General features: G+C 39.7%; 1 protein-coding gene and 1 long non-coding RNA gene across 2 annotated transcripts in view; one reads left to right on the forward strand and one right to left on the reverse strand.

Moving 5' to 3' along the window:
* Positions 1–4,953, reverse strand: part of LOC127625052 (uncharacterized) — a 33,188-nt gene extending 28,235 nt beyond the window's left edge. Inside the window, exon 1 of the long non-coding RNA XR_007968245.1 lies at positions 2,329–4,953. This is a non-coding gene — a long non-coding RNA (uncharacterized LOC127625052). The remainder of the gene's footprint in view (positions 1–2,328) is intronic.
* The window catches only part of LOC127624944 (zinc finger protein 208-like), a 114,194-nt gene that overhangs the window by 77,982 nt on the left and 22,065 nt on the right, over positions 1–14,147 (forward strand). The window lies entirely within an intron of this gene.

The raw sequence follows: 14,147 nt of genomic DNA on the forward strand, positions 1-14,147 counted from the left end.
CGGCACAGTGCTCAAAAGCTTGGACTACTACAAAAAAAAAAGCAGAATTCTTTTATCCGACCAGCCTCCCACTGAAAGTTTTCATTCCAGGGAAGGGAAAACACAACTGCCTACATTCAAAAGGATAAGAGAAAATGCCTCTTCTGGAATCTACTTGCTGCACTAACTGCCACAGACTTTTACAAAGGATTGCAGTTCTTGAAACAAAGTTATTTACAGGACCACCAAACCAGACGGAACACACAACAGAGCTTCGTCATGGACGCCCTCAGCATACAGCTGGTGAGTCCCATGAATCTAGTGCTCCTCGACAGGCCATACTGAGTGTAGAGAAACAAGCCGATCGACTTACAAATCGATGGCAAAAACAGGGAGCAAGACCAAATGGCACTCGAGACATCAGATTGTCACGAGCATCTCATATTGCCGCAGTAGCATCCTCTACCCCAGATACAGCTCTGACAAGGATTGCAAACACTGGTTTCCTACCACCGCCTATACATCTTGAGAACAGATTTGAAGTATTAATGAATGAGGAATTCCCAAACGTGATGAATGTGATCGAACACAGACTGAATCAGCCAGTAGCTAACACTGATGCCAACTGGCGCTCAAGGTCGAGCAGACAGCGGCATTCAGCTCAGAGCGCAGCCGGGCCCAGGACTCTGATAGTGGGTGACTCCATAATCAGAAACATTAGCAGCAGGGATACAACTACATGCTGCCTTCCACAAGCAACAACCTCGGATGTAAACAGGGAACTTCAGAACATTCTGATGAAACATAAGACTGCAAATCGACTCATCATTCATGTGGGGAAGAATGATATTCTTAAAGAGCAGTCAGAACTCCTTAAGAAGGATTTCAATGAACTTTTTGAAACACTTAAAAGACTGAAAGTTCAAATATTCATCAGTGGACCACTTCCAGCAAGAGGAACAAACAGGTTTTCACGGTTGCTTGGGCTTAATACATGGCTGCAAAAAACCTGCAATATAAAAGGAGTGAACTTCATTGACAACTTCAATCTTTTCTGGAGTCAGAGGCAACTGTTTCGACAGGATGGCCACCACCCAAACAAACTTGGTTCAAGAGTGCTAAAGGACAATATCTACTTCTCCCTCAATCATCCTTCTGCAGTGTGTGCCAATCCACTCAATCTGAATGGCACACACACACCTGGACACAGTATGAATGACCACAGGACTTCACTTCAGCACCTGAATGGACATGCAGTTGACAAATCACACAAGGACAATGATAACACCACTCAGCCACAACAATTTCTGCTCATGGACACAATCTCATCTGAGCCCTGCCCACAAAGTTCACCACAGACAGACTGTGACATATTAGAACTGCTCCAAGATTCAGCACCCAAGGACGACTTTCTGGAAAACACCCAGGGAAAACAGGACAGCATATTACAGCCTCCAATAACACTAGAGCAACAGCCCCTCTCACCAGACACGTTATCCCTCTCTCCAGCATCTCCACATCTGTGTTTCTCAGAGAAAATGGAAGAACTGGTTTATGCTGGAACCAAACTATCCCACTCTTTTGTTGCAAGCCCCCAGATATCAAGCAAAAAACATCAGGCCCCTCAAGCACCTGCGGGCCCAGCTCGCCCTCCCCCTCCTCCTGTGAGAGCTCTTCGACCTCTGCCACAATGCCAGGGCTCACACCCTCCTCCATCTGCTCGAGGTGAACCAAAAACAACTGATACCAGCTCTCAGTGATATGTGTTGGGTCCCCGCTATGATAACAGTAACTTTCTCAAATGTTTACCAAACAAGCGGGAACCCAGTGTGCCTGTATCTTCCTCTATTGCTGTTCGATTACATGATAGAAAGTCTAAGGCCTTCAAAAGCCGTTCAGCAAACCCATCTAATCTGGTGCCTATTACACGCCAAACTAAGATTGCTGTGGGGACAAAAACTGTTAAGTTGGCACTTTTAAACATCCGCTCACTTAAAAATAAATAACTTCTAGTCAATGACTTAATAAGCACATACAACCTGGATTTTATGTTTCTAAATGAAACTTGGCTAGAAGACAGCTGTAGTGCCACAGTCCTTAATGAAACATCCCCTCCTAACTTTACTTATTTGAGTGTCTGCAGAGAAGGTAGGAGAGGTGGGGTTTAGCTGCTCTCTTTAAAGATGTCTATCAATGTAAGCAAATATCATTTGGGAATTACCCGTCTTTCGAATATCTGGGTAGTGTGTTAAAAGTTGCTCCACGCATTTTACTTATCATCATTTACAGGCCTCCAAAATACTCTCCAGCCTTCGCTGAGGACTTTACAGAACTGTTAACAACAATTACCTCAGAGTTTGACTGTTTTGCCATTGCTGGAGACTTTAACATTCACATAGATAATGCAGAAACCAATATGACAAAAGAAATCATAATCGTTTTAAAAACTTTTGATCTGACTCAGCATGTACATGGACCCACACACAATCATGGACACACTCTAGATTTACTTATCAGTAAGGGTCTAAACATTTCATCGATTGTTATTAAGGATGTAGCACTGTCTGATCATTTCTGTGTTTTCTTTGATATATTGATCTCTCCTGCCATTGAAGCTAGATCTGTGTCTGTCAAGAAGAGATGCTTAACTGAGAACACTAGTGTACTATTTATGAAGGCTATATCTTTAACACCAAGTATATCTGCTGACTCTGTTGATTTTCTCCTTGATTCTTTTAACTCAAAAGTTAAAAGTGTAATTGATGATATTGCTCCTGTGAAAGTCAGGAAGAATAGTGGCAGACAAAAAGCACCTTGGAGAAACTCAACAGCAGTGCAAAATATGAAAAGACAATGCAGAAAAGCAGAGCGCATGTAGTGGAAGACTAAACTTGTAGTCCATTATAACATCTACAAAGACAGCATCCATGCTTTTAATATGGAACTAGGCAAAGCTAGACAGACTTTCTTCTCGAATATTATAAACAGCAACTTAAACAACACACGCACTCTTTTTGCGACTGTAGAGAGACTGACAACCCCCTAAGCCAGATTCCCAGTGAAATGCTCTCAGACAGCAAGTGCAGTGAGTTTGCTTCTTTCTTCTCTGAAAAAATCAATAATATCAAAAAGGTGATCAGCACATCCATGAGTTGTGCTGGGGTCAAACACATCAAACCACAACCTGAGAAAGTAGTTACTATGTCTGATGTCAAAGAAATTGATGGCAAAATTTTGGAAGAAACCGTACAGCACCTTAAAACATCAACCTGCGCCCTTGATGCACTTCCCACATCTTTTTTCAAAAGTGTGTTCAACTGTTTAGAAGCAGATCTCCTAGAAGTGATAAACTCCTCACTTCTCTCTGAGAGTTTTCCAAACTCCCTGAAAACTGCAGTTGTCAAGCCCCTCTTGAAAAAGAGCAATCTGGATAAGACCATATTAAGCAACTATAGACCGATCTCAAATCTTCCTTTCATAGGCAAGATCATTGAAAAAGTTGTCTTCAATCAGCTGAACAAATTCTTGAACTCAAATGGATACTTTGACAATTTTCAATCTGGTTTCCGATCGCATCACAGCACAGAGACAGCGCTCATAAAGATAATAAACGATATTCGCTTAAATACTGATATAGGCAAATTATCAGTACTGGTACTACTCGACCTCAGTGCTGCATTTGACACTGTCGATCACAACATACTTCTTGACAGGCTGGAAAACTGGGTGGGGCTTACTGGGATGGTCCTAAAATGGTTCAAGTCATACTTAGAAGGAAGAGCTTATTATGTATAGCGACCACAAGTCTTAGTGGACGTCCATGACATGCGGAGTCCCTCAAGGCTCAGTTCTTGCGCCACTCCTGTTCAACCTGTATATGCTCCCAATGAGCCAATAATAATAGAACCAAATTGCTTACCACAGCTATGCAGATGACACACAGATCTACTTAGCCCTATCTCCTAACGATTACAGCCCCATTGACTCCCTGTGCCAATGCATTGATGAAGTTAACAGTTGGATGTGCCAAAACATTCTTCAGTTAAACAAAGACATAACTGAAGTCATTGTCTTTGGAAACAAAGATGAAGTTCTCAAGGTGAATGCATACCTTGATGCTAGTGGTCAAACAACTAAAAATCAAGTCAGGAATCTTGGTGTGTCTCTAGAGTCAGACCTTAGTTTCAGTAGTCATGTCAAAGCAATTACTAAATCAGCATACTATCATCTCAAAAATATTGCAAGAATTAGATGCTTTGTTTCCAGTCAAGACCTAGAGAAACTTGTGCATGCTTTCATCACCAGCAGGGTGGATTATTGTAATGGACTCCTCACTGGCCTTCCCAAAAAGACCATAAGACAGTTGCAGCTCATACAGAACGCTGCTGCCAGGATTCTGAGCAGAACCAGAAAATATGAACATATCACACCAGTCCTCAGGTCTTTACACTGGCTCCCAGTTACATTTAGGATTGATTTTAAAGTATTATTACTGGTATATAAATCACTCAATGGGCTAGGACCTCAATATATAGCAGATATGCTCACTGAATATAAACCCAACAGATCACTCAGATCATTAGGATCACATCAGCTAGAAATACCAAGGGTTCACTCTAAGCAAGGAGAGTCTGCTTTTAGCTTTTATGCCAGCCGCAGCTGGAACCAGCTTCCAGAAGAGATCAGATGTGCTTCTACAGTAGTCACATTCAAATCCAGACTCAAAACACATCTGTTTAGCTGTGCATTTACTGAATGAGCACTGTGCCACTGTGTGTCCGACTGTTTGTACTGTATTTTATTTTATTCTATATTCTAAACTGTTTCAATTATTCTTATTTTTTTATTTTTTATTCTTATTTTAATCTCTTCTATGTAAAGCACTTTGAATTACCATTGTGTATTAAATGTGCTATATAAATAAACTTGCCTTGCCTTGCCTAATGGAATTTTAAAATTAATAAAAAATTTAAAAGGTAGCCAATTTAACGATAATAAAATTGGACTTATATTTTCATATTTCTTGGTTCTAGTAAGCACTCTGGCAGCTGCATTTTGAACTGTGAAGTTACTTTATTGAACTTGCAGTACATCCTCCCAGTAGTGCATTACAATAATATAGTCTTGAGGTCATGAAAACCATTAATTCAATAATTTTTTGAATTTCAAATGACAGATTGGTATCAAATAACACCTAAGTTCCTTGCTGTAGAAGAAGACGTAACAGTACATCCATCGAGAGTCATATTATATTTTAGCGGTCCGATAATTAGTGTCACTGTTTAATCAGAATTGAGTAGAAGGACATTTATGGCTATCCAGTCTTTGATTTCATTGATACACAATTTGGAGAATTGAGAATTTTGTTGGTTTTAGAAGAAATATAAAGTTGGGTATCGTCTGCATAACAGTGGAAATTTATTCCATGATTCCTGATAATATCTCCCAGGGGAAGCATGTATAAGGAGAAAAGTAGAGGTCCTAAAACTGATCCCTGTGGCACTCATTGCATAACTTTTGTTTGATTTTAAAATTCCTTGTTTACACATACAAAGTGGTAGCGGTCTGCTAAATAGGACCTAAACCATGCTAATGCAAGTCCATAATTCTCGAACCTATTCAAGAGAATGTCGTGATCTATCGCTGTCGAATGCAGCACTAAGATCTAAAAGCATTAGAAGAGAAATGCAGCCACGATCAGATAAGAGCAAGTTATTTGTAACTCTGATAAGTGCAGTCTCTGTAATGAGATGGGGCCTAAATCCTGACTGAAACTGTACATATATTTCATTTCTCTGTAGAAATTAACATAATTGGGAGGACACTACTTTTTCTACTATTTTTGACATAAATGGTGGATTTTAAATCGGTCTGTAAATAGGAGGGAGTAGACCGACCGCCCGGATGCGGTGAATGGCCGCCGTCCACGAAGGCGAGTGGAGACTGGACTCCTCGACTGCCTGGAGCGATGGAGCCGCTGCCAGGGGCGGAGGAGTGTCCTGCCATCCCCAGAAACGCGGAGGGGTCGATGGAAGACCGCAGTCCATGAGGGGAGGAGGGAAGTGTTCCCCGACTGCCTGGAGCGGTAGAGCCGCTGCCAGGGGCGGAGGAGTGTCCCCACGAATCGCCAAGAATGCGGAGGGGCATTCTGACCGCCGGGGGTCGTGAGTCTGACTCAGGTCCGCCCGGGAAGAAGCGGCTGTTGTCCGCCTGAGAGGGTGGAGAAGTGATCGAGGACCATGCGACGGTGTATCGGAGAACCGGCGAGTAGGTTTTTTTTTTTTTCATCTCTCTCTCCTCTCTCACTGCCACTCTGCATTGGCCTTTTCCCTCTCGTTTAAATTTTAGGCTTTTTTTGGGGGGGTACTACACTGTTACAGGAAGTACCCCCCATTTTTATTATTTCTGTTTCCCTCCCCTTGTCCTCTCCCTCGTCCAGGTAGATGGGGATGACCTGCCGGCAAACCAGGATTAAAGCGCGCCCTCCCCCAGGGAAAGGGGCACCCCATCTGAGAGAACGAGGGAGGAATGTGCCAGGGTGGAGGGCGGGGCCGGATCGTGATTATACACACCTGGTCCCTTATCAGGCTAATTAAGCCTCCGAGAGGGATAAAGGCTGATGGCAGACGGTCGTGCGACGAGAGAGAGATAGTTTACGGACATGTCCGTCATGTGTGTTTGTGTCTTTTTAGTTATTCATTAAAATATTATTTATATTATCAAGCCGGTTTCCGCCGCCTCCTTCCCATTGAACCCTTTTACAACCTCTTTTAAGAGGTTTTTTGGTATTGGATCTAACAATCGTGTTGTGGCTTTTGAATTCTTGATACGTTTTCTTCATGACCAATGACGGCAAAGGATTGAAGTTCTCATGAGGAAAATTATGAGACACTGTTTTGCTGAGGTGCTGTGACAGTTGATTGCATATTTCCAATTTTATTTCTAATTATTTCAATTTTATCAGGAAAGAAATTCATGAAGTCATAACTATTGTGCTGCGATGGAATATCTGGTTCTGGTCCTTCCACGCACCACGAAATTCCTCTATTTTTTTTATTCTTCCACTTACGCTCCATTTTCTCTCTTGAGAGCATGAGTGTGATCATTGTTCCACGTTGCAAGTTTTTTTCCCCTTTTTTTTCTCCCTTTAATCGAAGGGGGGCGACACTATCAAGAGTGTTAGAAAAGACTGCAATTATACTTTGTTATTATATTAAGTTCTTTTATCCTTTTTTAAGATATCCAGTAATTCAGCATTCTGGATTTAATTAATATTGGAATCGCAAAATAGCCTTCAATGATAAATCTGCATTTAAAACTGTCTGCATCGACTGCCTCAGTTAGCACAAGCTAATGGTGAACTCTAGCAGCTGTGTGCGGGACACTGAGATGACGCCATCGATATAAGATGATCCAATGTTTATCATATTAAAATTCAACTCGTGAAGCTTGTCTAAATGATCGCTTTCTAAATGTTGGCTATAGATTTCATAACTTCTGTTTGGGTGGTTTTGTGCTCATCAACAATAGCTATTTGTTTGTCAAGAATTATTGGAAACACTTCGTAATAGGGTTTCATTTGTTAACATTAGGTATCATGAATAAACAAAATAAGCATTTATTAATGTTTGTTAATAAATATAATATATTTTATTGTTAGTTCATGTTTGTTTCTAGTGCGTAATCTAATGTTAACATATAGATTTTATATATTTGTTGAAATTAAAGGGTTAGTTCACACAAATATGAATACATTTTTATAAGCGGGTGCTATCAGGCTTTTGCTATTTAATGGTCCAAAAGGCAATAAAAGTAATCCGCACAACTCCAGTCGATCTATTAATGTCTTCTGAAGCAAATCGATACGTTGGTTTAAGAAACAATTAAACTAAATTAAACTATAAATGTAAATCATTATTGTTGTTATTTTGCAAGGTCTGAACTCTTATGGATTACTTCTCCGTTTTCTTTATCTGATTTTTGGAGCTACAATGTTTTGGTCACCATTCGCTTGCATAAACAAAAAAGTGTTCTGCTGAAGAAATAAAGTCATACACATCTGGGATGACATGAGGGTGAGTAAACGATGCAAGAATTTTCATTTGTAGCTGAACTATCCGTACAGCATGCTACATGATTTTTTAATTTTTTGGGTGTAGGATCCAGGTAAACCCAAAATTTTTTGCTTGTGTTCTAGGTCGATAAAGTTAAAGAACCCCTTCCTTAAATGCAACTTTATGCAGCCTAATCATATAAAACAACTAATAAAAAGCTTATGCTGTGTTAGTCAACGTATACATACACTGGTGGCCAAAAGTTTGGAATAATGTACAGATTTTGTTCTTATGGAAAGAAATTGTTGCTTTTATTCACCAAAGTAGCATTCAACTGATCACAATGTGCAGTCAGGACTTTAATAATGTGAGAAATTACTATTATAATTTGAAAATAAATGTGCAGAACTTCTTGAACTACTTCAAATATTTCTCATCAAAAAATCCTCCATGTGCTGCAATGACAGCTTTGTTATTGTTATTCTAGTTGTCAGTTTGTCCAGATACTCCGGTGTATTCGTGGAAATACTAGACATATTCCATCATCGACAAACTTCCAATTGAGGAAAGCAGAAACTAATAAGGAGGTGGCAGAAGATTTAGGATGGGGAGATAACAGGCCACCTTTGTGTGAGGAACAGTGTTGACACCATCATTAGAGTTTATTTAATTATTGTGGTCCATTTAAAAGCTTTGGCTGAGGGGAATTGAAGTGAATAAGTTATGTATCTTCTATAGTGCTTTATTTGACATTTCAGAGCTTGACAGGTTCCCTTTGAACACATTTGATGGAAATGTGAGGCTAGGATAAAAGTTTGACGTATATTGCAACTATTTCCCGCCAAACGCATCAACACTCCAGTCCAGTAGGAGGCGAGAAAATCACCAGAAGTTGTTTTGCAAACCGTCATTTATCACGAAGAAAGAACAGTTTGAGCTCTCAATCGGTACGTGTGCAATTTGTTTATTATTTTTGAGATTTATAGTTTCAAGTGTGTGTGTGTTTTTATGTGCATGTACTTTTTCTGTCTTTGGTGTTTTAATGATCGTAAAAAAGCTTTTCATCGCCGTATGTGACAGGATAAACAAGTTATTAGATATATCATTTAAGCATCTGGAGCATTGTGAATTTGAGTGTTTTTATTGTGTAATGTGTTGTTGAAATCAAACTTAGGTAAATTATGTTACATTACTGACAAATGAGCTCGTTAAATCCGGCTGTTTGTACATTATTTCAATGAAGGCTATTATATGTTGAATAAAGCTAGCTATGTGCTAATATCAGACAATATTTCAGGAAAATGAAACCCAAACACAAAGCACACATTTATATTTATATAATCACAGAATTACTTATTTTATTTAACAGCTGTTCTTGTGTTTAATAATGTTTTTGAGTGTGATGAATGTCAGTCCATTATAATGAGGATGTTTTTGTGTTCAGATGTTCATCATGAGAGAGCAGGTGGATGTGATCCGCTGTAAATCAGTAGGAACTGATCTGTCCATGCTGGATATTGATGATTTCATCACAGAAATCTCTCAGCTGAAGAAAGAGGTGACGTCACTGAAGACAAAACTGAAGGAGAGAGAACTGTATTCATCCTGCACCTGTTTTGAGCGAGTTAAAGTTGAGATTGTAAGTAAGTTTGAAATGATGTGATATGACTGTGACTCTGTGATGATAAACGGTACAGATGTGATTGTGTTGTGTTTGTCAGGAGCTGGAAAAGGTTTCCTGTCAACCTTCAGTGTGTGTGACTGATGGGACCTCCACAGAATGTCAGGATTCAGTGTGGAGCTGCAGAGATCAGTCCACACCACAGCAGCTGCTGGACAAACTCTCTGAACAGAGATCCAGAGACACACAGGACTCACAGCTCACTTTACTCTGTTCTACTGATGCTCAGGAGAGTGTGTGTGACAGTAATCAGGGTGATCAAACCTCCACAGAGTCTCTGACTTCTGTCTGTAACGCTGGAGAACAGCAGATGCTGCAGACACCAGTGAAGATTGAAGTGAAGCAGGAGGAGATGAAAGAAGAAATCACAGCAGAGGAACAACAGAGAGATGAAGGTGATGATGAACAGCAGACGTTGCAGACATCAGTGAAGATGTGTTCAGTGAAGCTGCTGGACTGCAGGAATTTGATGAAGATAAGAGGAGAAACCACAGCAGAGGAACAAGAGAATGATGATGATGACTGAAACCACAACAGAGGAACAAGAGAGTGTTGAAGATGATGATGATTTTATTCCCTCAGGTATTTTTCTTCCTTTTAATGTTGTTTTACATTTTGAAGAAATGTCTGCATTAACGCCATGGAAATCTAGGCCCGCGGACGGGCCCTTAAATGTACAAAATAAAAGTATGCGATAAACAAAACAACTGTGTGTTACATTGGTACACATGCCACATATCTTTGGAAAGCTACATTTCTTGATTTTCTATTGATATAAACCATTTTAAGATACAATCACAACAGCAGGTACAATCTATATCTTTGTCAGACCACCAACATATAAACAACCAATAACAAAATTTAGGCAACTCACCTATGATGCCTCATAGTTGTACACTGAGCCATAACTTCCCGACAAAAACGGTGTTGTTTCATTGTCAAATGTCCAAATGATCAAATCAAGTAAAATGTTTAGTCCAAATCACAGTATTACATCAATAAATATCCACAGACTCTTGTTGCATAATTTCAAAGCACCTGGCAGCTGTGCCTAATCTTTCACATATTACCGGTAATAACTTCATATATATAGAATACAGAAAAGATGGAAAATTTGTGTCTAGCTTTGTAAATTACATTTATTTATTATCCCCCACTCAGCAAGCGGCCACATAAAGTGGAGCAGCAGGACAGCACCTCATCAAGAGAGGAGGGCTTTCAGAGAGACCCTTGCTGACAGAGTTGGGGTCTCAATCCACAGCCAGACCCGTATCTCCTGCTCCACGAAGAGCACATCACAGGCCGTTGCACATCACCAAATCTTGCACCGCTGGTCGTCTGAAGTGCAGGCAGTGTCATGCAAAGACACCAGTGAAGTACTCTTCCTGTGATGTGCCTATGTGCTTTGTACACAAATGTGACTGCTACAATGACTGGCATGTTGCTAGAAACATGTACAATTTTATAATGGTTTGTAAATACTTTATGTAAAAATTAATGTAAATAGTTTGTTGTGTATTTTTTATATAAACAAATTGTCCACCATAGCACTAGTTTTGACTCTTTTATATGCACAACATTTAGTTTCAAGAAGGGAAAAGGCACTCTAATGTGTTTATGCATCAGTTACTCTGTGTCAGCAAAACTAATAGTGGATCTGGATATGGAATATGATAGCTCTAAGTGTCATCTTTCATTAGAGCCCAAAATGATGACTGTACGTTGAAGCGTTCAAAAGTTGCAGCCTTTTAGTCCTAGGTTTCCAAAGTGTCCTTTTGGAGTATCCAAAAGGCACTTTTGTAAAACGCCTGGGTGTACCCTTAGAAAAACATGTGTAAAATATTCATTTTTTATGATATTGTTATAACATTTGAACTTGGACTAGGTAAGGATTCATGCTGTGATCCCATTGTGTTCTCAAGCTAATAGCTACAAGTTATAGTCATCTGCAGGCATCTGTATGCAAAACAAATTTCAGGCGGAAAAAAAAACTTCTATTTCATTGTGTTCAAACTTCTATTACTCAGAATCAGTAGCACTTACAGTAATTCTGACTGCTGGAGAAAAAACTTCAGAGTGTCCCCTTTCAAATGTGACCAAAACCATGCATGTACTCCAAACGGTTCAAGAACAGCTTTAAATTTACTTTGGGTATGCCTTGATTAGGCGTTTTAGGCTAATTTTACAGTTGTATTTTTAAGGTATAGTTCACTCAAAAATGAAAATTATATCGTAATTTACTCACCCTCATGCCATCCCAGATGTGGATGACTTTTTTGTTTTGCTGCAGAACACAAAGATTTTTAGAAGAATAACTCACATAAAGGTAGCATAAAAGTAATACATAAGACTCGAGTGGTCAAATCTACATCTTCATGAGTGATATGATTGGTGTGGATGAGAAACAGCTCAATATTGAAGTCCTTTTTACTCTTAAAAATACATTTATTCTAGACCTCCTATGTGCATTCACGAGAGGTCTGTTGTTTTTTGCCAATTCACAATCCTCACACTTATTGCCACCTACTGGGCTGTTGTGCAAATATTTACTATCATTTTCCTTTTCTTTCTCATCCGTGCACAGATTTAAGATGAGATTGGTCGATTTAGGTGGGCAGCCGATCGATTGGTGCATCCTTAATATTTATATTGTAATTTTTCCAAAGTCAGAAATAGTTCTGCAGTGTCAGTGACTCTGGCGTAAAGTTTCTGCTTATAGTCTTAATTTGTTTTTTTAAATTTAAGGTAGGGCTCGACATTGACAATATGGACTGCCCAATGGCCCGGGCCAGTGCTGCATATATAATGTTTGTGCAAACGGACCACAAGTGAGAGAACAAAAAGCAAACAACGTCTTAACAAGCACTCTGAGACAAGCGAACTTGATTCTTTTTAGCTTGCAAAGACACGAGAGCACATAATATATTGGACGCTGCAAGGAACAAGAGCGTGCAGATACCGAGTGTGCCATGATCGCCTTATCCAACTGGGGTATCAAGTTATTTCCTGAGCTGTTCTGCTGCAGGATTAAGATGACTATTTAAAACAGTCTACTTCATATCATCCTCATAGCAGACCTGCTACTTTTCGCATTTCTGGACTATTTGAGCTTTGAGTATCAATCAGATTTGGTCTTGTTTGGGTTGTCTAATTTCATGTTTATATCCACATTCTTAATGATAGATTAGGCCTAAAATCTACCTACTGTGTATTACACGTGTCAAGTCATATTTATTTGTATATCGCTTTTCACAACACACCTCGTTTCAAAGCAGCTTTACAGAAATCATGCATTAACATTAAATTAAACTATTATTTATAAATCTTAGTCATCATTGTGTACCCGATTTCTTAGCAAGATCTCCTGTTATGAATTTATTTGTTTATTACATTCAGCCAATAATCAGTCCGTTACTTTGTGACAAAATCTTTGATCCTGCTTGTGAAAAAAATACACAGAGCCCAAAAGTTGAGCGTATGACTAAATGGATGACCAAAAACCCATCAGCTCCACTGAACTCTTCACTTAAAAACACACTTGTAAATATTAATATCTTAATGAATTTGTATCTGTAAATTGGGATTATATAAAGCATAAATCATATCTTGCAAATCATAAATGTGCAAGAATTTTTTTCATTTTGGTTAAACCAGACCGGGCCAGAAGAAAGGAATAATTCTGCCAAAAATGTAATTGTCGTCATGTACTCATCCTCATGTTCTTCCAAACTTTCGTTCTTTCAGACATTTTTCTGTGACTGTGACTCACATTCAATCAAAATGCCAATATTCATCAAAAGCAACTATAAGTCATAATTAATTATATAAAATATAGCTTTTACTGCAGTAACGTCTAGGTTACGGATGTAACCTCCGTTCTCTGATGGAGGGAACGAGACTTTGTGTCGAAGAAGCTACACTATGGGTCTCTCTTGAGCGACTTTTGCATCTCTGATCTATGAGAATAGGCCAATGAGAAATTGGCAGACAAAATTTGCATGTCCCACCCCCAGACATACGGGTATAAAGGTGTAGAAATGCATCTGTTTCATTCAGAATTTTTCTGAGGAGCCGATAATGGTTCACAGTGGCTCGGTTCAGCGACGTGGCCGGGAGGACACAACGTCTCGTTCCCTCACCTAGCGACACTAGGGGTCAAATTTAAATCACACCTTGCGCTGAGCCGTGTACGTGTAATGCTGACACAGAAGCGGGCAGGTATTTTACATGCCAAAGCGACCGGCAATGTCAGGCTGCATGTACCCTTCCCCAAAGCCCCATAGAATCGTCAGAGCCTTCTGGTTCTTTACCCTCAACAGGGGGGAACATGGCGATGCTAGCAAGCATGGGAACAGGCCATGCCAGCCGCGCCTTTTCTTTCTCTGTTTCTCTCATAGAGGTAAAGTGGCTGGGGCCCTCATACGCATCGGGGA

Source organism: Xyrauchen texanus, chromosome 31, assembly GCF_025860055.1.
Source record: "Xyrauchen texanus isolate HMW12.3.18 chromosome 31, RBS_HiC_50CHRs, whole genome shotgun sequence".
NCBI lineage: Eukaryota > Metazoa > Chordata > Actinopteri > Cypriniformes > Catostomidae > Xyrauchen > Xyrauchen texanus.